This window comes from Ovis canadensis, chromosome 2 (genome assembly GCF_042477335.2).
Source record: "Ovis canadensis isolate MfBH-ARS-UI-01 breed Bighorn chromosome 2, ARS-UI_OviCan_v2, whole genome shotgun sequence".
In the NCBI taxonomy this organism is placed as follows: Eukaryota; Metazoa; Chordata; class Mammalia; order Artiodactyla; family Bovidae; genus Ovis; species Ovis canadensis.
In genome coordinates, this window is record NC_091246.1 from 141,954,465 (window position 1) to 141,978,115 (window position 23,651).

General features: G+C 41.9%; 1 non-coding gene across 1 annotated transcript; it reads left to right on the forward strand.

Annotated features, from left to right (window-relative positions):
* The first annotated feature begins 23,090 nt into the window (after positions 1–23,090).
* TRNAE-CUC (transfer RNA glutamic acid (anticodon CUC)) lies at positions 23,091–23,163 on the forward strand. The gene has a single exon. It is a non-coding gene; the product is annotated as a tRNA-Glu (tRNA).
* The last annotated feature ends 488 nt before the right edge of the window (positions 23,164–23,651 follow it).

Here is a 23,651-nt window from a genome sequence, read left to right on the forward strand (position 1 = left end):
AGCATATTTTCTTTCTTTTTGAAATAGAATTTTAAAAATAAGAGTAGTATATTGTTTGCGGAAACTCTTGTGCCTGTCTGTGTGTATGCTGTATAAAACGTGCACTTCTTATTGTGCTTCACCATCAACAAGTTTCCAAGACACTGTTCAGGAGAAGGTGCATTGAGGCTTGTACTGGTGCTCCCTTGTTTGTTTGTTCAGCTGAGGCTTGCCAACATCTGTAACACTAGGCACTATTCTGAGAACTAGGGCATAAAGCCCAGGGAGTTTACATTCTAGTGGAGGAGCGGAACTAAACAATAAGATGATTTCAGATGTGATCACTTCTGAGAAGAAACTGTTAGTTGCTTAGTAGTGTCCGACTCTTCGTGATCTCATGGACTATAGCCCGCCAGGTTCCTCTGTCCATGGAATTCTCCAGGCAAACGTACTGGAGTGGGTTGCCATTTCCTCCTCCAGGGGATCTTCCCAACCCAGGGATCAAACCCAAGTGTTCTGCATTGCTGGCAGATTTATTACCATCTGAGCTATCAGGGAAGCAAAGAGCAGAATAAAGGGATAGGAAATAAAAAGAGGTACCAATTCAGATAATAGAAACAGGAAAGGAGGTGTTATCTGATCAAAAACCCAAATAAAGACAAGGGAGGGGAACTTCAGTGGCTGAGACTCCATGCTTGCAAAGCAGAAGACCCGGATCCGATCCCAGGGAACTAGATCACACATACCACAACTAAAGATCCCATATGCCACAACTTAGACTTGGTGCAGCCAAATAAATAAATACATTAAAAAAAAAAAAAGGGAGGAATCCATAGGAAGATGAAGGAAGAGCTGGCATAAGACAGAGTGAACAGCTAGTTCAAAGGCTCTAAGGCAGTGAACAGAAGCTCAGCAGCAGACCATACTGAACTACAGAAAGGTAGAGAAAGAGAGGGCATGGGAGAGATCACATGGGGGCTCCCTGGCCATGGAAGAAGCTTGGACTTTATATCAGGTATGCGGGGAAGGATTCTGATGAAGAAAAGACCCAATCAGACTCCGTGAGCTGCGTGAACTATATACTAAATGGGAAGGGGAGAGCAAGAGTGAGACACTTAGGAACCCCTAAAAGAGAAAATGATGTTTTGGACTAGGGTGTTTGTGGGATGAGGCAGAAAGTGGTCAGATTTTAAGATACATCATTTTGAAGGCAGAGCTAACTGGACCAGAGGAATGGATTGTTCATTCATAGTAGTGTTGTATACCATAGTAAGATATTACAAACAATCTGAATGGCCCTCAGAAAGGAAATGGAGACAGCAACAGTGGTATATTCATACAAGAGAATTTGAACAGTGTTCAAAGGAATGGCATAGCTTACGTGCATCAATGTAGGTAAATCTTAATGTTGAATGGAAGAGCAAATTGCAAACATTTTGGTAAAGGATACCCCTTATGCAAATTTTAAAAACACAAAACATACATAAACTATGAAAGTATATAAAGACATGAGCGATTAGAATAGGATAGAGGTTAACTCTAAGGAGGGAAAGATGGGGGACACGGGAAGATGAGGTTTTCCACTCTATCTCTAACGCTTTCTTTAAAAATAAACGGTATGGGGACTTCCCAGGTGATCCAGTGGCTAAGACTCTGCGTGCTCAGTGTAGGAGGTCTGGGGTTCGATCCCTGGTCAGGGAGCTATTCCACGTGCCACAAGTAAAGATCCCATGTGCCACAACTAAGACCTGGTAAAGTCAAATAAATAAATAAATATTTTTAAAAATAAAAATAAACAGTACGAAGAAAAAATGGCAAAGTGTTCAATGTGAGTAGTAGATACATGAGTGTCTTACAATTTCACTTGTGGGCTTTTTTGTATCTGAAACATTTTATGATACAAAGTTTTTTTAAAATTTTGAAACAAAATTAAAGTATATGTCAATCAAGACATATACTGTAGTGTTAAATATGCAGTCCTGGAATTTCCTTGATGGTCCAGTGGTTAAGAATCCACCTTCCAAGGCAGGGGACCTGGGGGAGGGGTGGTTTTGACCCCTTGTGGAGTAGGGGGAACAAAGATCCCACATGCCACAGGGCAACTAAGCCCATGCACTACAACTGGAGAAGCCTGCCCACAGCAAAGACCCAACACAGCACCCCCCAAAATATATACACACACACACACATGCAGATATATATACATATATACACACACACACACACACACATATGCAGTTCCATACAGGGTCCTAGAAAAGGGAATGCCAGTTAGTCTTGTAATTTTAGCTGCTTCATAAAGGTTTTAAGTCACTGTGTTAATCATATACTGGTAAAATGTTCATTTTGAATGAAAGATGCAAATGAGTAAGAATGGAAATTCAATGAGCAGAGATGATGAGGTCACTGGCCAGAGCAACAGGTAGTAGGCACATACCTGACGTTGCATAAGCACATACCTGTCATATACAGACAGTATCTGATCCAAGGGCTGTAAAAACAGCAGGTCCTCAGTAACTACTTATTACCAACTAGAATGATTGTGGGAGGAATTTTAAATCTGTGAAACATTCTAAAATACCAATCTCCTCTAACAGAGCTTTGAACTCCTCAGGCTATTATGAACTTTCAGGATGGCTGTATGCTGTCTCATCGCTTTTATTCACTTTGCACAAAGAATTTCATTTCCTATTAAGTTTGGTACTTGACCCTGAGCATCTGAGCACTCAGCACCTGTAGAATAACAAGGTGAATTAAGTCAATCTCGACCTCAAGATGCTTGGTTTTAGGACAAAGAGTGCAAAAATTAATAAGAGGTATCCCTTTTAGGTGGATTTCAAAACAAAGCTAATGCCCCCGTAGGTGTGCTGCTCTAGTCCCACCCACCTTTCCTTCTTTCAAGCAAGGTAACTTGAACCCAAGCTGCTCTGTAAATGAGAAACCCTCAATAGCCACCACACACGTGGGGACAAAGGGCTGGGAGAGTTGTCACTGTGTTTGTGGATATAGACAGGTTGCGGTCTGTCAGGTGACAAATCTCTACTTTAAATAACCCCCTAATTATTGATTTACTTGCCCAGTGCCTGCTTTCAGGATGCACAAAGGCAAGAAACCAAAAAACTCTAAAGTTACCCTTCTGTTGCCAGAAGTCCCTCCGCATGAGGGCCCAGCCCGTGACCACCCTGGCTCAGTCAAATTCATAAATCCTATGCCTCCAAACCGTATTGGTATGTTTGCTTTTAATCATATGTCAACACCATTTTAAGTAGGTCAGTTTATTGAATCTGATGCCTGATGCAAGAATGGAAGATGGAAACGTGAATGCAAATCCCGCCATTTTTGCAAAAAGAAATATTTGGTTTTTCATGGATAAGCATTATCTATTGTGAAATACTTGATTGCTAGTGTTAAGGCACCATTAAACACTGAATAAGATAAAGTCAAGTTTTAATTACTGAATCAGTCAGTTTCAACATTACAGAAGCTGAATTATAACTATAACTCTGCCTACATTTTTATGATCCAAACTTCCTTCTAACTTGTTCTCCTTCCAGAACTTCTTAAAAATTTTGTACTTAGCAAGGTTTCTGTTTGTTTTTACTCAAAAGTTTTTGGTTTGTTTTTTAATTTGATCATCCCACCACCACCACTGGGAGGCTTCCCTGGTTGCTCAGATGGTAAGGAACATGCATGCAGTGTGATACCAGGGCTTTATTTCTGGGTTGGGAAGATCCCCTGGAGAAAGGAGGATGTTCTTGCCTGGAGAATTCAATGGACAAAGGAGCCTCGTGGACCACATACAGTCCATTGGGTTGCAAAGAGTCAGACACAACTGAGTGATTAACACTTCAGCACTTTCTCACCATAGGAAACAACTAGGGAGTACCAAAAAAAAGGGTATGAAAAGTTTCTTTTCTCTGTTTGCTGCATAGACAGCTTATTGTAAACTGTCCTACTTGTGAATTTTCCAGGGCATTGATTTCTTCTTCAGATCAGTTCCTCTTAAGCAACTCTGTGCAAAGAGAATTGTAGAGAGAGGAAGTCTGAGTATTAGCTAAAAGGAGACTTGAGGGTTGACTATAGATTGGTTAAAAGCTCAAGATACTGATCAGGACCCTAGGGAGGAGCCTAATCTGCACATTAATCTATACAACTCAAAACCAGTCCACCAGCAGACCTCAAAAAGTTAAACATAGAATTACCACATGATCCATCGACTCCATTCCTAGGCATATTCCCAAAGACTTGAAGCAGGAATTCAATGATAAACTCGTACACCCATGCTTGCAGCAGTGTTATTAACAATAGCCAGAAGGTGTTAAGCACACAAATGTCCATCAACAGATGAATGGATAGGCAAAAAATGTGGTATATACATACAATGGAATGTTAATTAGCCTTAAAATGAATGAAATTCTGTTACATAGATGAACCTAAAAAGCACTGTGTTAATTGAAATAAGCCAGACACACGAAAGGACAAATATTATATAAAGTACGTAGAATAGAAAAATTGAGAAAGTAGAATAGAGGTTACTAGGGACTGAAGGGAAGGAGGAAAATGACTCCTTAACACATACAGAGTTTCCGTTTGGGACAATGCAAAAGTTCTGGAAATGGATAGTGCTAATGACTGCACAACATTTTGAGTACACCTGGTGGCCCAGAGGTTAAAGCGTAGGCCCGCATTGCAGGAGACCCGGGTTCGATCCCTGGGTCAGGAAGATCCCTGGAGAAGGAAATGGCAACCCACTCCAGCATTCTTGCCTGGAGAATCCCAAGGACAGAGGAGCCTGGCGGGCCACAGTCCACGGGGCCGCAAAGAGTTGAACACGACTGAGCGAGCGACTTAATGCCACTGAATTGCACACTTTCAAATGATTAAAATGATAAATTTCATGTACATATCACCACATTTTTAAAAAATAACAACAACAAACAGCTGACCAAAAATCTGGATTCCATAAGGACTCATGGGGTCAGGTTAAATGTGTTGGAAGTGAGAAGGAAAACCACATTCCCATCCTATCCTCTCCCAGATTTCTAGAGAAGAAATTACTATGGAAAATGTGATGGAACTATTAATAGTTCAAAAAGTCATTGTAGTTCACAGTTCTTTTTTGCTGTAATATTAATAGATTTGTTTGGGTTAAATTCCCAGGTGGTTCAGTTGTTAGGACTCAGAGCTAACACTGCACGGGGCACAGGTTCCATTCTTGGTTGGGGAATTAAGATCCTACAGGGTGTGTGACAGGAAAAAAAAGTTGCAATTTTTTTAACTAAAAATAATTTTCATGATCATGACTCATAATATCCATAACTCACAGACATGTCCTCCCTTCATGGGCCACCAGGAAGAAATGAGGAAAAAACAATCAGCATTGTCAGTCTGGCTCAGGCATACAGAGATCCAGCCTTAGGAGAACCAGCATGCCCTTGATGAGGGTCAGTGCAAAAGGAAATGACTGACAGATACTCAAGGTAGGCTGGGAATCTCCTGGACCACTTAGATTTTTGGTTCAAAGAGATGTTTTGGAGTGAGACATAGTCATTCCACTTAACGGTCTTTAAACAGGCTGATGAAACTTGTGCCTCCTGGGGATATAACTCAGAATGGACTGCTCCCTTTAACATTTAATGAAAGAATTTTCTAAAGGGAGGAAGGGATGCCTTTTCCTGTTTCAGCAAGACCAGAATCTGCAACTACAGTTCAGTTCAGTTCAGTCACTCAATCGTGTCCAACTCTTTGCGACTCCATGAATTGCAGCACGCCAGGCCTCCCTGTCCATGACCAACGCCGGAGTTCACTCAGACTCACGTCCAGCCATCTCATCCTCGGTCATCCCCTTCTCCTCCTGCCCCCAATCCCTCCCAGCATCAGAGTCTTTTCCAATGAGTCAGCCCTTCGCATGAGGTGGCCAAAGTACTGGAGCTTCAGCTTTAGCATCATTCCTTCCAAAGAAATCCCAGGGCTGATCTCCTTCAGAATGGACTGGTTGGATCTCCTTGCAGTCCAAGGGACTCTCAAGAGTCTTCTCCAACACCACAGTTCAAAAGCATCAATTCTTCGGCGCTCAGCCTTCTTCACAGTCCAACTCTCACATCCACACATGACCACTAGAAAAACCATAGCCTTGACTAGATGGACCTTAGTCGGCAAAGTAATGTCTCTGCTTTTGAATATACTGTCTAGGTTGGTCATAACTTTCCTTCCAAGGAGTAAGCGTCTTTTAATTTCATGGCTGCAGTCACCATCTGCAGTGATTTTGGAGCCCCCCAAAATAAAGTCTGACACTGTTTCCACTGTTTCCCCATCTATTTGCCATGAGGTGATGGGACCAGATGCCATGATCTTCATTTTCTGAATCTTGAGCTTTAAGCCAACTTTTTCACTCTCCTCTTTCACTTTCATCAAGAGGCTCTTTAGTTCCTCTTCACTTTCTGCCATAAGGGTGGTGTCATCTGCATATCTGAGGTTATTGATATTTCTCCTGGCAATCTTGATTCCAGCTTGTGTTTCTTCCAGTCCAGCGTTTCTCATGATGTACTCTGCATAGAAGTTAAATAAGCAGGGTGACAATATACAGCCTTGACGCACTCCAAAGTGCCATCAAACATCCACATTAATGACTAAGGGGATGATGAGGTGGTGTTAGTAGGACTAGGAAGGAGCTTTGCTACATAGGACTACCAGGCAATGCAGCAGAAAACAGGTACCAACAGGTGCATTAACACATGATTTAACAGCAGATGATTTAACAGCAACCACAGGAACCCACTGGGCTAGAATTTGGAAAGACCTAAGCAGTTTAGGTTGTATCCTGAAAGCAATAGAGTTTTGAGCAAAAGAACAAACAATACAGTAAAATTTGCACTACAGAAAAATCACTCTGGTCCCAGGATAAAGAATGCACAAGAGGGACTTCCTGGTGGTCCAGTGGCTAAGACTCCACACTCCCAATGCAGGGGACCCCGGTCTGATCCCTGGTTAGGGAACTGTATCCCACATGCCACAACTAAGACCCAGCACAGTCAAAGAAATAAATTAATTAAAATATGTATATTAAAAAATAATGTACAGGAAGGGGGCAAGGAAGCTGGATGCTGGGAAATAGGAAACTGTTCCAGCTATCCAGGACACAGAATGAGGTCTAAATTAATGTTATTCGGGTGAGACAGAGGGAGGAATGAGTATAAAACAGAATGTAAGAGATATTTAGGAAATCAGAGAGAACAAGAATGTAACCAGTGGGAGAGAAGCATAAAATGGTAGGGTTATTGGAATTACATGGTTCCCAGGCTTATAAAAAGAAATATAAGAGCCCACATTAGCGTCCTCACTCTGTCTATAGGTCCAGTATGTACCCAGCGCTGTGCTCATCAGTATTAACTTTTAGGCAGGAAACAGGGGATCTGGTTTTCTTGGAGCAAGGGTCATGGTTAACTGAGCTTGTCTCTATAGTTACTTTATTTCTTAGAAATCTATTTTTTTTTAGTTTCCTCATTAATTGACATGTATATACTTAATATAATTGCATTAATACTTTCATGTACTTCAATATGTATGATCAGATTGCCAACGTCCATTGGATCATAGAAAAAAGCAAGAAAATTCCAGAAAAACATCTACTTCTGCTTCCTTGACTACACTAAAGCCTTTGACTGTGTGGATCACAACAAACTGTGGAAAATTCTTAAAGAGATGGGAATACCAGACCACCTTACCTACCTCCTGAGAAATCTGTATGCAGGTCAAGAGCAACAGTTAGAAATAGGCATGGAACAAGAGACTGGTTCCAAATTGGAAAAGGAGTACGCCAAGGCTATATACTGTTACCCTGTTTATTTAACTTATATGCAGAGTACATCATGAGAAATTCTGGGCTGGATGAAGCACAAGCTGGAATCAAGATTGCCGGGAGACATATCAATAACCTCAGATATACAGATGACACCACCCTTATGGCAGAAAGCAAAGAACTAAAGAGTCTCTTAATGAAAGTGAAAGAGGAGAGTGAAAAAGCTGGCTTAAAACTCAACATTCAAAAAACTAAGATCATGGTATCCAGTCCCATCTGCTGCTGCTGCTGTAAAGTCACTTCAGGAGTGTCCGACTCTGTGTGACCCCATAGATGGCAGCCCACCAGGCTCCTCTGTCCCTGGGATTCTCCAGGCAAGAATACTGGAGTGGGTTGCCATTTCCTTCTCCGTTACATGCATCAATGCTAAGTTGCTTCAGTCATGTCTGACTTTGTGTGACCCCATGGAAACAGACCACTAGTCTCCTCTGTCCACAGGATTCTCTAGGAAAGAACACTGGAGTGGGTTGCCATTTCCTTCTCCAATCCAGTCCCATCACTTCATGGCAAATAGATGGGGAAACAATGGAAACAGTGAAAGACTTTATTTTCTTGGGCTCCAAAATCAGTGCAGATGGTGACTGCAGCCATGAAATTAAAAGATGCTTGTTCCTTGGAAGAAACACTATGACCAACCTAGACAGCATATTGAAAAGCAGAGACATAACTTTGTTGACAAAGGTCCATCTAGTCAAAACTTTGGTTTTTCCAGTAGTCATGTATGGATGTGAGAGTTGGACTATAAAGAAAGCAGAGCGCCAAAGAATTGATGCTTTTGAACTGTGGTGTTGGAGAAGACTCTTGCGAGTCCCTTGGACTGCAAGGAGATCCAACCAGTCAATCCTAAAGGAAAACAGTCCTGAATATTCATTAGAAGGACTGATGATGAAGCTGGATCTCCAATACTTTGGTCACCTGATGTGAAGAACTGACTCATAAGAAAATACCCTGATGCTGGGAAAGATTGAAGACAGGAGGAGAAGGGGACAACAGAGGATGAGATGGTTGGATGGCATCACTGACTCAACGGACATGAGTTTGAGCAAGCTCTGGGAGTTGGTGTGGGACAGGGAAGCCTGGCATGCTTCAGCCCATGGGGTCACAAAGAATCGGACACGATTGAGCAATTGAACTGAACTGATACTTTAATAAGTAGTTAAATAATATCTAAATAGTATCAGCGACGCTGATGGTGGTACTATTCATTCCATTTACTGATCTGCTATGTGCTCAGTCACGTACTGGTGTCTGACCCTTTGTGATCCTGTGGATTGTAGCCCACCAGGCTCCTTTGTCCACGGGAATTTTTAAGTCAAGAATACTGGAGTGGATTGCCATGCCCTCCTCCAGGGGATCTTCCTAACCCAGGGTTGAACTTGCACCTCCTGCGCCTCATGCACTGCAGGCAGATTCTTCACCTTTGAGACACGGGGGGCTGTATTTAACAAAATGGCAGGAAGGGATTGCAGAACTAGAGACGGGATGCTTAGTGCCAGGAGGTTGTGAACGCTTAAGACTGAGAAGCAGCTTTGACACTGCCCCATGATATTGTCTGTAGATAAAATAGTTATGATTTTAGGAGCTTATTTTAGCAATGGGAATATGAGTTTTTGACTAGAAAAGTATTATCTCAATCATGTTGGTCTGGGCATCTTTGGAACTACAGAATGGGAAAAGTTATACACTTGGCAGGCTCAGTAATAATAAATAAAATGTATTGTACACTGACTCTGTGCCAGACGTGTACTCATTTAATCCTCATGCCAATCCGGTAAGGCAGGCTTGGCTCATTTTCTCTACTTTATAGGCAAAATACAAAAACTGAGAGAGATTAACCTGCCCAAGGTCATGGAACATGTGGAGAGTGGCATAGCTATTTCAACTTAGACTGAGGTCACACTCTTTACTACTGTATTGTACCAGGCAAAATCTGAATAACCAGCCCCACATGGTTAAGCACCACATTTGATACCAGGTGATAATGTTCCCCTGCTCCCAATCAGATTAGACACTTGAGACAGGGGCCACTGATCCATTAACACCTTGGTGGTCCCATGGTCACTTTCTTTCTCTTAACTTAGTTAATCCTTGTTAATACCAGAAGATAACACTGGCTAGTGGTGAAATAGAAAGCAAAGCAATGATGCTCTGAGTCCGAGGCAGACTAAGGGCTACTGTGAGCTAATGTCACAAGGAAGCAGAAGAGACCAAATGGCCAGTAAGAAAACAGGGTTGCAGACTTCCCTCGTGGTCCAGTGGTTAAGAATCCACCTGCCATTGCAAGAGGCATGGGTTCGATCCCTGGTCTGGGAGGATTTCACATGCTGTGGAGCAACTGAGCCTGTGTGCCACAACTACTTCGCTTGTACCCTGCAACAAGACAAGCCAGCATAATGAGACGCCCGAGCACCTCAACTGCAGAGCAGGCCCCACGCGCCACAGCTAGAGAAAGCCCGTGCAGCAAGGAAGAACCGCTGTACCCAGAAAAAGTAAATAAAATTTAAAGAAAAGAAAAGAAGATTGCGTAGGGCAGCAAGAGAATTATCCAAAATTCCAAATTTTAGAAACTATAAAAACTGGCTGCTATTAGTTCAGTCTGCTACAACAAAGATACCATAGACTGGATGACTTTAACAACAAACATTTACTTCTCATAATTCTGGAGACTGGGAAATGCACAATCAAGGTGCCTGGCAAGAGCGTGCTTCCTGGTTTGAGATGGCCTTCTTGCTATCCTAACAGGGGAGAGCAGAGATAGAGAAGCAATTTCTCTCATATCTCTTCTTCTAAGGCCACTAATCCTATTCATGAGGGCTCTGCTCCCATGACCTCATTCCTTCCAGAAGGCCCCACCTCCGCATTCTGTTTCACTGGAGATGGAACATCAACACATGAATTTCCCAACATATGAATGTCCCAACATATGGGACACAAACATTGGCTTTATAAGTTCCTAAGTGGAAACTGGTAAAGACTGGTTATTCTAGTTATTGTCTTTGATGAGTCTGAACGATCTAGCCTAGTTTGTCACCAGAGTTGTGACGGTAGTCTAATCTCTAGGGTGAGAGCTTGGTCAAGCTGTGTCTCTTTGGACTCCTCTTTTTCAGATTAGAGCCTGGAAGGCTAGGTATGCTACTGTATGGGTATCCTGTGGCTGCTGTAAAAAATGATCACAAACTCTGTGGCTTAAAACAATAGAAATCTATTCTCTCAGCTTTGGAGGCCAGAAGTCTAAAACCAAGGTATCAAGAGGACTGTGCTCCCTTAGAAGTTCTAGGAGAGCGTCTCTGTTCCTTGCCTCTTGCAGTTTGGGGTTGCTGTCCTCATTCTTTGGCTTATGGTTGCTCACACCAGGCTCTGCCTCCATCTTTGCATGACCTTCTCCTCTGTGTCTCTGACTGCTCCTCTTGTGTCTCTTATAAGGACACTTGCCATTGGGATCAGGGCCTATTTGGGTAATCCAGGATGGTCTCATCTCAAGATCCTTAACTTAAATTACATCTGTAATTTCCAAATAAGGTAACATTTACAGGGCTTGGGTATCAGGAAAAGGACAGAATTATAGTTGGGAGATTTCAGCGCTCCTCACTCAGTGAGTGATAAAATTAACCAGAAAATCAGCAAAGGGATAGAAGAACTCATTACCACCGACCAGCAGAGCCTAGTCAACATTCATATAACACTTTATCCAAAAACAGCGTGATACACATTCTTTTAAAGTGTCCAGAGAAACCAAACCATATCCTGGGTCATAAAGCAAACTTTGAAATTAAAAAGAATGTGAATTATAGAAAGTGTATTATATAACTATGATGGAGTCAAACTAGAAATAAATAACAGAAGTCTGGGCTTCCCTGGTGGCTCAGTGGTAAAGAATCTGCCTGCCAATGCAGGAGACATGGGTTCCATCCCTGATCCGGGAAGATCCCACATGGCCAGCAGCTAAGCCCATGCACCACAACTATTGAGCCTCGGATTCTAGCTGCAACTACTGAGCCCAAGGGCTGCAACTGCTGAAACACACACGCCCTAGAGCCCGTGCAGTGCGACGAGAAGCCACTGCAATGAGAAGCCTGTGCACAGCAACTGGACAGTAGCTCCTAGAGAGAAGCCCGTGCAGCGAAGCGACAAAGCCCAAAAATAAATAAGATTTTTTTTTTTTAAAGAGAATCAAAAAGGGGTAGCCTCAAATGCTGCACATAAGTTCTGCCCAAATCTTTGGCTAATTCCTAAACTACGTGCGCATGAGAGATCCAAGAAGTTCATCTATGGCTTTAAAAACTAAGCAGAAATTTCAGCTGCTACCAACTGCAGGGGAGTCTGAGTGTGGAGTTTGAAGCAGGCCCAGTTAACCTCCCGTCAAAACAAATAATCAAGACTCTTTGGAAAAAACAGAACAGAATCCAGAGTTTCTACAGTGATTATTTATGTTTTGAATAAAACCCCAAATCACTAGACAAAGGGGGAAACTTGCATGACTCATACATAATCAATGCAGACTAACTTCAAGATTCTGCAGATACTGAAATTAGCAAAGGAAGATTATAAAAGTTATTAGGACTAAGCTTACTTTTCCTTTATGTCCTTAAACAAATAAGAGCTATCAGTAAAGAAAGCAAAAGTATAAAAATAGAACCAAGTGGAAATTCTAGATTTGAAATATAACGTAAATCAAATATCTAATGGATAGACTTAAAAGAATATTGGTTATGATGTCATAATAAGTGAACATAAAGAGAGATAATTAGAAATTATCCAGTCTAAAGAACAGAGGATAAAAGATTGCAGAGGCGGGGGCGGGGGGGGGGGGGGCGGGGAACAGAACAGAAAAGGGACTTTGTGACTTATGGGAACAATATAAAGTTTTAATATATGAGTAATTGGAGTCCTAGAAGGAAAGCACAGAAAGAATAAGGCAGGAAAACAAATAGTTAAAGGAATAATAGCTGAAAATTTCCCAAATTTATAGATTCAAGAAGCTCAGCAAACCCTAAGCAGAACAAATACAAAGAAAACCACACCTGTGATATCCTTTGTAAATTTTCTGAAAACCAAAGATGAAGAGAAAAACAGTTTAAAAACATATACAAGAAAATACAAATGACCACTGACTTCTCTTCAAAAGTATTTGTGTTTCTAAACACAGCATCATTGTGTTTTAGCATAAGTCAATTTTCGCACAGCAGCAACTAGAAAAGACAGGGTAAGACGTCCATGACACGAGGCCCTTAACAGAATCAATCAGGGATTTTTTTCTTCAGTCCATCCTTCAGAGTAGATCAAAGAACCAGTTACTCCACAGTGAAACGACTAAAAACCTAGTTAAGAAAATAAAATGTTGCCTTCATTGTATAAATACAAGTAAGCACTAGGTAGTCATACCAATCCTTAAAAAGCCAGGGTGGAAAACTGGAAGCAGAGTGTTTAGAAAAAGGAGAGCTGATTAAATTGGATTATCATCCTGACAGCCCCTTTTTCTAATCTCTAGTCAATGCTGCCTCCCTGGGGGTTTATTTTCTTTACATTCTTTGGATAACAAAGGGGTTACTTTTCAGGTGCTATGGACCTGATCTAGGACTAGAGTTAGACGACTTAAAAGAAAACTTCGTAACTCTCCTCAGGATCAAGATCAACACATGAAAAAAAAAAAAAAAGGAAATAATAGACATTTCTGAAACTGAAGTTTCATCAGAGACATTCAAGCAAATCAACTTATAGATGTATTTTTAAACTGCCTTCAAAATGGTTAGAAATAGAAAGCAAAAATCAAATAAAAAACATTTATCAGAAGCGGAATTGAAAAGGTTATACTGATTCTTACAAAATTTAATAATGTATTAGGATAAAAACATCTTAGAGAACCAAAGACAGAACTTCTTAGAATGGCTGTATTCTTTTACATTAAAGTTACATTAAAGTTACAAAAATTGGTTCTAACAATGGCACTGGACTGAAGGTCTTAAGCCTTTGAATTCTCTCATCTCTATTCCCTGTCCTGACTTCTCTTCCTTACTCTAGATTTCCGTTCACCACTGTCTCAGGGTCAGAGGAAGTATGTTACTGAAAAGAATCTTCCTAACTTCAGTATTCCCAGCACTATTATTTCATGTTTTGCCATAACTGTGTAACCCTTCTACTATTAGTGCTAATTACTTTTCTTTATACAGACTCACACTTATTTTACTTGTATAAAACTTAAAATTATAGCTACAATTGGAAAAGCAGTATGATTGGCTGTCAATAAAATGATAGACGGATAAAGTATGAAACATGATTATTAAGTTATATTATTATTATTATGTTCTATTAATCTAATCTATTATTAGATTTTATTATCTTCTAAAGTCTGAGACATGATCTCTTGGACAGAACAAAAAGTGATGTTAAATAACAATATCTAACTGAGGTGTTCTCGTAGATAATAAGAAAGACTTTTAAAGGATTAAGAGAACTGAGAGTTATATAGTGTTGGTAATGGCAGAGTAACCACCACCGGAATAACTCTCCCACTGCTAACAGTTATAAACTGTGGACAAAATGTAATCAACTATTTGAAGATACTGGAGAGGCCCCACTGCAGGCAAAAACTGGAAGGGCCTTCAAGCCTTAAAAAGGGGACCCGCACTCACTAGATGAAATCCACTCATACAGGCTGTTCCCATGTCTAGGCTGCATGGGGCAGCTAGACCTGAAGCAGATATCCGGAGTTTTATTGGCTTGTGGTGTCAGGGCTAAAAAGCCAATAGAGGAACTAAAACTGAATAGTAAAAAATATGATCTCCCAAACAGAAGGATAGGAAGGAGAAATAAAGGAATAAAAAATAGCCGAGACAGAGAGAAAATAGCAAAAACAGTGGAACTGAACTGAACACACCAGGAATTACATCAAATGTACATAAATCTAACAAACCAACTGAAAGACTGGAATTGTCTGACTAAATAAAAAAGGAAGACCTAACTATGTGCTATCAACAAGAGACACACACTGCCCTGGTGGCACAGTGGATGCAAGTCCGCCTGTCAATGCGGGGGACATAGGTTCGATCCCTGGTCTGGGAGGATTCCATGTGCTGTGGAGCAACTAAGCCCAAGAGTCACAACTGCCAAGCCTGAGTGCTGCAACTATCGAAGCCCGTGCTGCACAAGAGAGGACACCGCCGCAAGAGGTGCATGCACCACAATGGAAAGCGGACCGCACACGCCACAGCTGGAGAAAGCCCGAGTGCAGCAGTGGAGACCCAGCACAACCAAAAATAAATACATAAGTATTAAAAAAAAAAAAGACCCACCTTAATACAGGACACGAGGACCACAGCCTTGTCTAACTCAATGAAACTAAGCCATGCTGTGTGGGGCCACCCTAGACGGGTGGTCATGGTGGAGAGATCGGACAGAATGTGATCCACTGGAGAAGGGGATGGCAAACCACTTCAGTATTCTTGCCTTGAGAACCCCATGAACAGTATGAAAAGTAAAAATGATAGGATACTGAAAGAGGAACTCCCCAGGTCAGTAGGTGCCCAATATGCTACTGGAGATCAGTGGAGAAACAACTCCAGAAAGAATCAAGGGATGGAGCCAAAGCAAAAAACAATACCCAGTTGTGGATGTAACTGGTGATAGAAGCAAGGTCCAATGCTGTAAAGAGCAATATTGCATAGGAACCTGGAATGTGAGGTCCATGAATCAAGGCAAATTGGAAGTGGGCAAACAGGAGATGGCAAGAGTGAAAGTTGACATTCTAGGAATCAGTGAACTAAAATGGACTGGAATGGGTGAATTTAACTCAGATGACCATTATATCTACTACTGCGGGCAGGAAGCCCTCAGAAGAAATAGAGTAGCCATCATGGTCAACAAAAGAGTCCAAAATGAAGTCCTTGGATGCAATCTCAAAAACGACAGAATGATCTCTGTTCGTTTCCAAGGCAAACCATTCAATATCACAGTAATCCAAGTTTATGTCCCAACCAGTAACGCTGAAGAAGCTGAAGTTGAATGGTTCTATGACGACCTACAAGATCTTTTAGAACTAACGCCCAAAAAAGATGTCCTTTTCATTATAGGGGACTGGAATGCAAAAGTAGGAAGTCAAGAAACACCTGGAATAACAGGCAAATTTGGCCTTGGAATATGGAATGAAGCAGGGCAAAGGCTAATAGAGTTTTGCCAAGAGAATGCACTGGTTATAGCAAACACCCTTTTCCAACAACAGAAGAGAAGACTCTACACATGGACATCACCAGATGGTCAACACCGAAATCAGATTGATTATATTCTTTGCAGCCAAAGATGGAGACGGTCTATACAGTCAGCAAAAACAAGACCAGGAGCTGACTGTGGCTCAGATCATGAGCTCCTTATTGCCAAATTCAGACTTAAATTGAAGAAAGTAGGGAAAACCGCTAGACCATTCAGGTATGACCTAAATCAAATCCCTATGATTATACAGTGGAAGTGAGAGATAGATTTAAGGGACTAGATCTGATAGATAGAGTGTCTGATGAACTATGGGCTGAGGTTCCTGACAGTGTACAGGAGACAGGGATCAAGACCATCCCCATGGAAAAGAAATGCAAAAAAGCAAAATGGCTGTCTGAGGAGGCCTTACAAATAGCTGTGAAAAGAAGAGAAGGGAAAAGCAAAGGAGAAAAGGAAAGATATAAACATCTGAATGCAGAGTTCCACAGAATAGCAAGAAGAGATAAAAAAGCCTTCCTCAGTGATCAATGCAAAGAAATAGAGGAAAACTACAGAGTGGGAATGGGAAAGTGAGAATGGGAAAGACCAGAGATCTCTTCAAGAAAATTAGAGATATCAAGGGAACATTTCATGCAAAGATGGGCTCGATAAAGGACAGAAATGGTATGGACCTAACAGAAGCAGAAGATGTTAAGAAGAGGTGGCAAGAATACACAGAAGAACTGTACAAAAAAGATCTTCATGACCAAGATAATCACAATGGTGTGATCACTCACCTAGAGCCAGACATCCTGGAATGTGAAGTCAAGTGGGCCTTAGAAAGCATCACTACAAACAAAGCTAGTGGAGGTGATGGAATTCCAGTTGAGCTATTTCAAATCCTGAAAGATGATGCTGTGAAAGTGCTGCACTCAATATGCCACCAAATTTGGAAAACTCAGCAGTGGCCACAGGACTGGAAAAGGTCAGTTTTCATTCCAATCCCAAAGAAAGGCAATGCCAAAGAATGCTCAAACTACCGCACAATTGCACCCATCTCACATGCTAGTAAAGTAATGCTCAAAATTCACCAAGCCAGGCTCAGTAATACGTGAACCGTGAACTTCCAGATGTTAAGCTGGTTTTAGAAAAGGCAGAGGAATCAGAGATCAAATTGCCAACATCCTCTGGATCATGGAAAAAGCAAGAGAGTTCAGAAAAACATCTATTTCTGCTTTATTGACTATGCCAAAGCCTTTGACTATGTGGATCACAGTAAACTGTGGAAAATTCTAAAAGAGATGGGAATACCAGACCACCTGACCTGCCTCTTGAGAAACCTATGCAGGTCAGGAAGCAACAGTTAGAACTGGACATGGAACAACAGACTGGTTCCGAATAGGAAAAGGAGTACGTCAAGGCTGTATATTGTCACTCTGCTTATTTAACTTCTGTGCAGAGTACATCATGAGAAACACTGGGCTGGAAGAAGCACAAGCTGGAATCAAGATTGCCAGAAGAAATATCAATAGCCTCAGATATGCAGATGACACCACCCTTATGGCACAAAGTGAAAAGGAGCTAAAAAGCCTCTTGATGAAAGTGAAAGTGGAGAGTGAAAAATTTGGCTTAAAGTTCAACATTCAGAAAATGAAGATCATGGCATCTGGTCCCATCACTTCAGGGGAAATAGATGGGGAAACAGTGGAAACAATGTCAGACTTTACTTTTTGGGGCTCCAAAGTCACTGCGGATGGTGATTGCAGCCATGAAATTAAAAGACGCTTACTCCTTGGAAGGAAAGTTATGACCAACCTAGATAGCATATTGACAAGCAAAGACACTACTTTGCCAACAAAGGTCCGTCTAGTCAAGGCTATGGTTTTTCCTTTGGTCATGTATGGATGTGAGTGTTGGACTGTGAAAAAGGCTGAGCGCCGAAGAATTCATGCTTTCGAACTGTCGTGTTGGAGAAGACTCTTGAGAGTCCCTTGGAATGCAAGGAGATCCAACCAGTCCATTCTGAAGGAGATCAGCCCTGGGATTTCTTTGGAAGGAATGATGCTAAAGCTGAAGCTCCAGTACTTTGGCCACCTCATGCGAAGGGCTGACTCATTGGAAAAGACTCTGATGCTGGGAGGGATTGGGAGCAGGAGGAGAAGGGGACGACAGAGGATGAGATGGCTGGATGGCATCACCAACTCGATGGACGTGAGTCTGAGTGAACTCTGGGAGTTGGTGATGGACAGGGAGGCCTGGCGTGCTGCGATTCATGGGGTGGCAAAGAGTTGGACACGACTGAGCAACTGAACTGAACTGAAATCAGGACAAATCAGATTTCAAAACATGTATTACCAGAGATAAAGAGGAATATTTTATAATGATAAAAGGATTGTTTCACCAGGAAGACCTATAATTCTGAAATGTATGAACCTAATAGCAGTACTTCAAAACTTTAAAGAAAAATCCGACAGAGCTAAAGAGAGAAATAGAGAAACTCACAATCCTAGTTGGAGATTTTAATCTTAGTTAAATCATAGTTGGAGAATTTAATATCCCATCTCAGAAATGGATAGAATTAGACCAACACACAACCACACTCAAAAAACTAGGATATGTAGAATATGAAAAAACGTCATTAAGTAACTTCACCTAATTACATAATTAACTTTTATAAAGCATGTTATCCAGCAACTGTGGAGTAGAGGAATACATGTTCTTTTCAAGTGAAAATGGAAGGTTTATCATGATACACATTATTTTAGGTCATGAATTCATAATTCTCAATGAACTTCAAAAGAAATTGCCATTTTACCTAATCTATTCCCTGACCACCAATAATTCAATTAGAAATCAACAACATTAAGATAACTAGAGAAGTCTCAGATATCCGGAAATTGAACTGTGCACATATAAATAATCCATGAGTCAAAGAAATCACAAAGGTGAAAATACTTTGGACAATGATGAAGAAAGTACAATGCTTATTGTACTTATCCCCTTATTGTATTATCCCCTGCTTTTCAAAAGTTTGTTTTATAACCACTTCACTTTTACCTGGTTTTCACACTGGAAAGAAAGCCAAAGAGGATTTTCATTTTACCAAAAAAAGATGAAAAATAGCAGTAACATTCAGCGCTTATTTTGCAGCCACCACCAACCACCATTATAAAGGTGGTGAGCAACTGGAAGCAGCTAAAGTGGCCCCTCCAACTTTCTTCCCCGGGAACAACAGTCAGCATCTCAGCAACAAACCACCAGATTTGAACTGTCTGTGCAGGATCTCAGTTTATTTTGTGCATCAGTTAGCAACATGTGTCCTAAGGTAATTGCTTCCTCACACCATTTCAGGTTGTGAAACATTTCATAGGAATGCTCTACTTTCAGACAGGGAAGGGAAAACCTATAATAGAACAGGTGAAACGAAACAATGGCAATAGAAATTGGAATGAATGGTGATTGCCTGTGAAACGTGGGGATTACCTGAAACAGGGCACTCAGGCATGACACGTTCTTAAGTCAGGAAACGTTTGACTTGATCCGACTGTTTTTCAGGAACAGATCATCTGAGCCCATGGGCAGTAGCACCATCATCTCCTATGACTCCCGGTATTATATATTCAGCCAAAACTTTACCTCTGAACTCGAAATTCGTATATTAAACCATCTACTTAATGTCATTTTGAATATAACATACCATAATAGATCTCCGATTCCCTCCTCAAAAGCCACTCACCTCCACACCTTTCCACCTCAGTAAACAGCATCATCATCTACTCCGTTGCGCAAGCTAAAAATCCTGATTATTTATTCCTGATTTCTCACATCTGACGTGTCACCAAATACTGGTGCTTCTACTTGCACAGCTACGTCACAAGCCCATCCACTTCTGTGCATTGCCACTACCACTGTTCTTGTCTAAACTCTTGTCTAAAATCCCTCTGGATACTCCAGTGACTTCCTCAATTACATATCTACACAGAACCACAGCAGTTTTTTAGAAAATAACTTGGGTCATTCTCCAGTTAAAAAATCTTTCCAGGGCCTGGTGGTTGGTTCAGTGGCTAAGACGCTGCGATCCCAAAACAGGGAGTCTGGGCTTGATCCCTGGTAAGGCAAGGTGTCAGTCACTCAGTCGGACTCTTTGAGACCGCAACTGAGCAACTAACACTTTCCCTGACCAAAGATCAAACCCACACCCCCAGCACTGGGAGCTCAGAGTCTTGGGGAACTAGATTCCAAATGCCGAAAATAAGAGCCAGCGTCAGCAAAAAAAAAAAAAAAAAATCCTTCATTAGCTTTCCCTTCCTCCAATCCTGCCTGCCTCCTCCATCTTATCCTAAACCAGACTCATAACCATCTCAAAGTCTTTGCACAGGCTCTTTCGTCCGCTTCAGAGGACCTTTGTACTCCAATTCCTTTTCTGCCTTCAAGTCGAAATTCAAATGTCACCTCCCTTGAGCATGTATTACATTCAGAGGACTGTCCTCCACCCTATTATATTCTATCTCAGGACCCTTTTGTCTTTACAGCCCCTCTCACAATCTCAAGTTTTCAGGGTTACTTGTTTACAGTCTGTCTCACTCACTGCTCCCAACATACACACGCACACACTCATGTACACATGGATGTGCACACCCACATCCAAAACCTACCTGGAATGTAAAGTCTAAGAGAACAGAGATCCCATCTGTCTTATTCATGGACCTCATCTTAGTACCATGGCTGGTACAGCGGTTCAGAACGTATCTCCCACTTTGGCATTTATTTTGAATTAAGAGCACTAGAGAAATAGCCAGTACAAGAAGGGCACTCTCACTTTCCTTTGTCCCCCTACTAAGCAGAAGATAAATCTCCCATGTGATAAAAAACAGGAATGAAATAATGCCATTTGCAGCAACAGATATACCTAGAGATTATCATACCAAGCGAAGTCAGAAAGACAAATACCAAATATCATTTATACGTGGAATCTAAAATAAGACACAAATGAACATATCTATACAACAGAAACAGACTCAGACATGGTGAACAGACTTGTGGTTGCCCAAGAGGGTGGGGGAGACAAGGATTGGGAGCTTGAAATTTGCAGATGCTAACTAGCATAGAGGATGGATAAACAAGATCCTACAGTATAGAACAGGGAACTATATTCAATATCCTGTATTAAACCAGAATGCAAGAGAATATGGAAAAGAATGTAAATATAACTGAGTCACTTTGCTGTACAGCAGAAATTTAAAAAAAAAAAAAAAAACAACTCCCTGTGAAAGGTGCCCTCAGTGTACCTGGAATAGGCATCCTCACCACCAGACACAGGGAATTTAGGGCCAAAAAGGCTGGATAAACAAATCTTGTTACTTCCTCACCGTCTGTTACTTCCAGCCCAAACCCCTTTGTCTTGTCAATTCTTCATAAATTTATTGTTTCTTTGTCTAAAAGTCATAAAAGCATCCTGGTCTGGTCATGTCTTTCAGTCCCTTGTCTTTGTGGCGCTTTTGTACAGGAATGGAATTAAAATTTCCTCTTGTTAATCTTTCCCGGTATTCATGGGCTTCCCTGGTGGCTGAGACAGTTAAGGATTCTCCTGCAATGTGGAAGACCTCGATCCTTGGGCTGGGAAGATCCTGGAGGGCATGGCAACCCACCCCAGTATTCTTGCCTCGAGAATCCCCTATGGACATAGGAGCCTGGTGGGCTACAGTCCATGAGACTGCAAAAGTTGGACACAACTGAGCAACTGAGCACAGCACTCATTCAAGCCTAGAAGGGTAGAGGCAAAATTATTTTTCCTCCTCTACAGTGACATATGGGCTTCCCTGGTGGCTCAAATGGTAAAAGCGTCTGCCTGCAATGCGGGAGACCCGGGTTCGATCCCCGGATCGGGACGATCCCCTAGAGAAGGAAATGGCAACCCACTCCAGTACTCTTGCCTAGAAAATTCCATGGATGGAGGAGCCTGGTGGGCTACAGTCCATGGGGTCGCAGAGTCGGACATAACTGAGCGACTTCACTTTCACTTTCATAGTGACATATAGTGAATATTGAATAAATTAAGATAATACCTGGGGATGGCAGGACAGCCAACTGAGAAGTTTCTTGGTTAAAGTACATAGAACATCTCTATTCTGATGGTCTCCTTTTTCTTAAAATCTAGCAAGGCTTATTTTCTTTAGGTGAGAAACAGGCTACATTTGTCACTTTCATTTCTGACAACTGTAAAAAGGAAGAATCACCCCACATAGCCTGGGAGGAAAAATAAGTCTCCAGACTATTTTTTAGGCTCTTTTTAGGCTCCTATAGATAGGGAGGTGGGCTTCCCAGGTAGCTTAGTGGTAAAGAAGGCCAGTGCAGGAGATTCTTGGGCTGGGAAGAGACCCCCTGGAGGAGGAAATGGCGACCCACTCCAGTATTCTTGCCTGGAGAATCCCATGGACAGAGGAGTCTGACGGGCTACAGCCTGTGGAGTGGCGAAGAGTGGGGCAGACTCAGCGACTGAGCACATACATGGTAGAAGGGAGAGGAGACTCGATGATGAGCACAGAAGGAAGGAGGCTGGAGTGGCTGAATCCTCTCCCTGCCTCTTACCCCGCTGCCGCCAGCCCCCCACCCACCCACCCAGCCACACAGCTTCTTCCTGGTCAGCGGGCGACCTGAACACACACACACACAGCCATGTCATTCCCCTACTTGCGACTCCTTAACGGCTTTCAATCTACCACTGAATAAATATTCAAGAATGTCACCCCAGCTCAGTTACTGATTGGTTTTTATTTGCTTGTCCTTTCATGTGACAGCCTGTTCTTCACGTCTGAAAACTCCAGCATCCACTGTGTACTCTTATCTCTTGGTTTCTTTAATCTCTTTCCCAAGACTGGCTGCGGAATGGGGCGTATTTCCCAGGGAACCTACATAGCCCCCCTTTACAGGCAGTCTTTCTCACTTCCTCTGCCCATTCTAAAGATGCCAGTGTTCCTGGGGCTCGTTCGAGGTACCCCACGTGCTCTCTGTGATCACATCCAACAGGCTTGTCTCTTTTCTCTCCTTTCCTCCTCTACTTATAAGAAAGCCTTCCCTGGTGGTCCAGTGGTTAGGACTCTGCAGTCTCAAAGCAGAGGGCCCAGGTTCAATCCCTAGTCAGGGAACTAGATCCCACATGCCGCAAAGAACAATTCGCCTGCTGCAACTGAAGATACCATATGCTGCGACTAAGACACAACGCAAAGAAATAAATGCGTTTTTTTTTAAGGCAAATAATTTCAGAGGCAGAATAAAGGTAACTGTCACTTGGGAGCAATGTATTTGTTTATCCCCTTTCTCCCTACGAGCTAGGACACCCTAGAATTGGCCGAGGCTTCCGTCATTGCAGGGCAGCCCAACTACAAACATGTCCCTCTGCCCCTAGTTTTCTCACTTGGCCCCAAGCTAATTCCTGTTCTCAGAAAGTGTGCCAGAAATAGCAGACTGTGGGAAACAATAGGTACTCTTTGGTCTTAAGTGGTTTATTTGCATTTTGAAAAAGGTTCCTTCCTAGAAAATACCTGTCTCAAAGAGCTTTTGTCTTACAAAGAAATATCCTCGGAAAGGTCGTTTTCTATCCAGCTTTCTAGACTTTGTTAGGTGTTACTTTTTC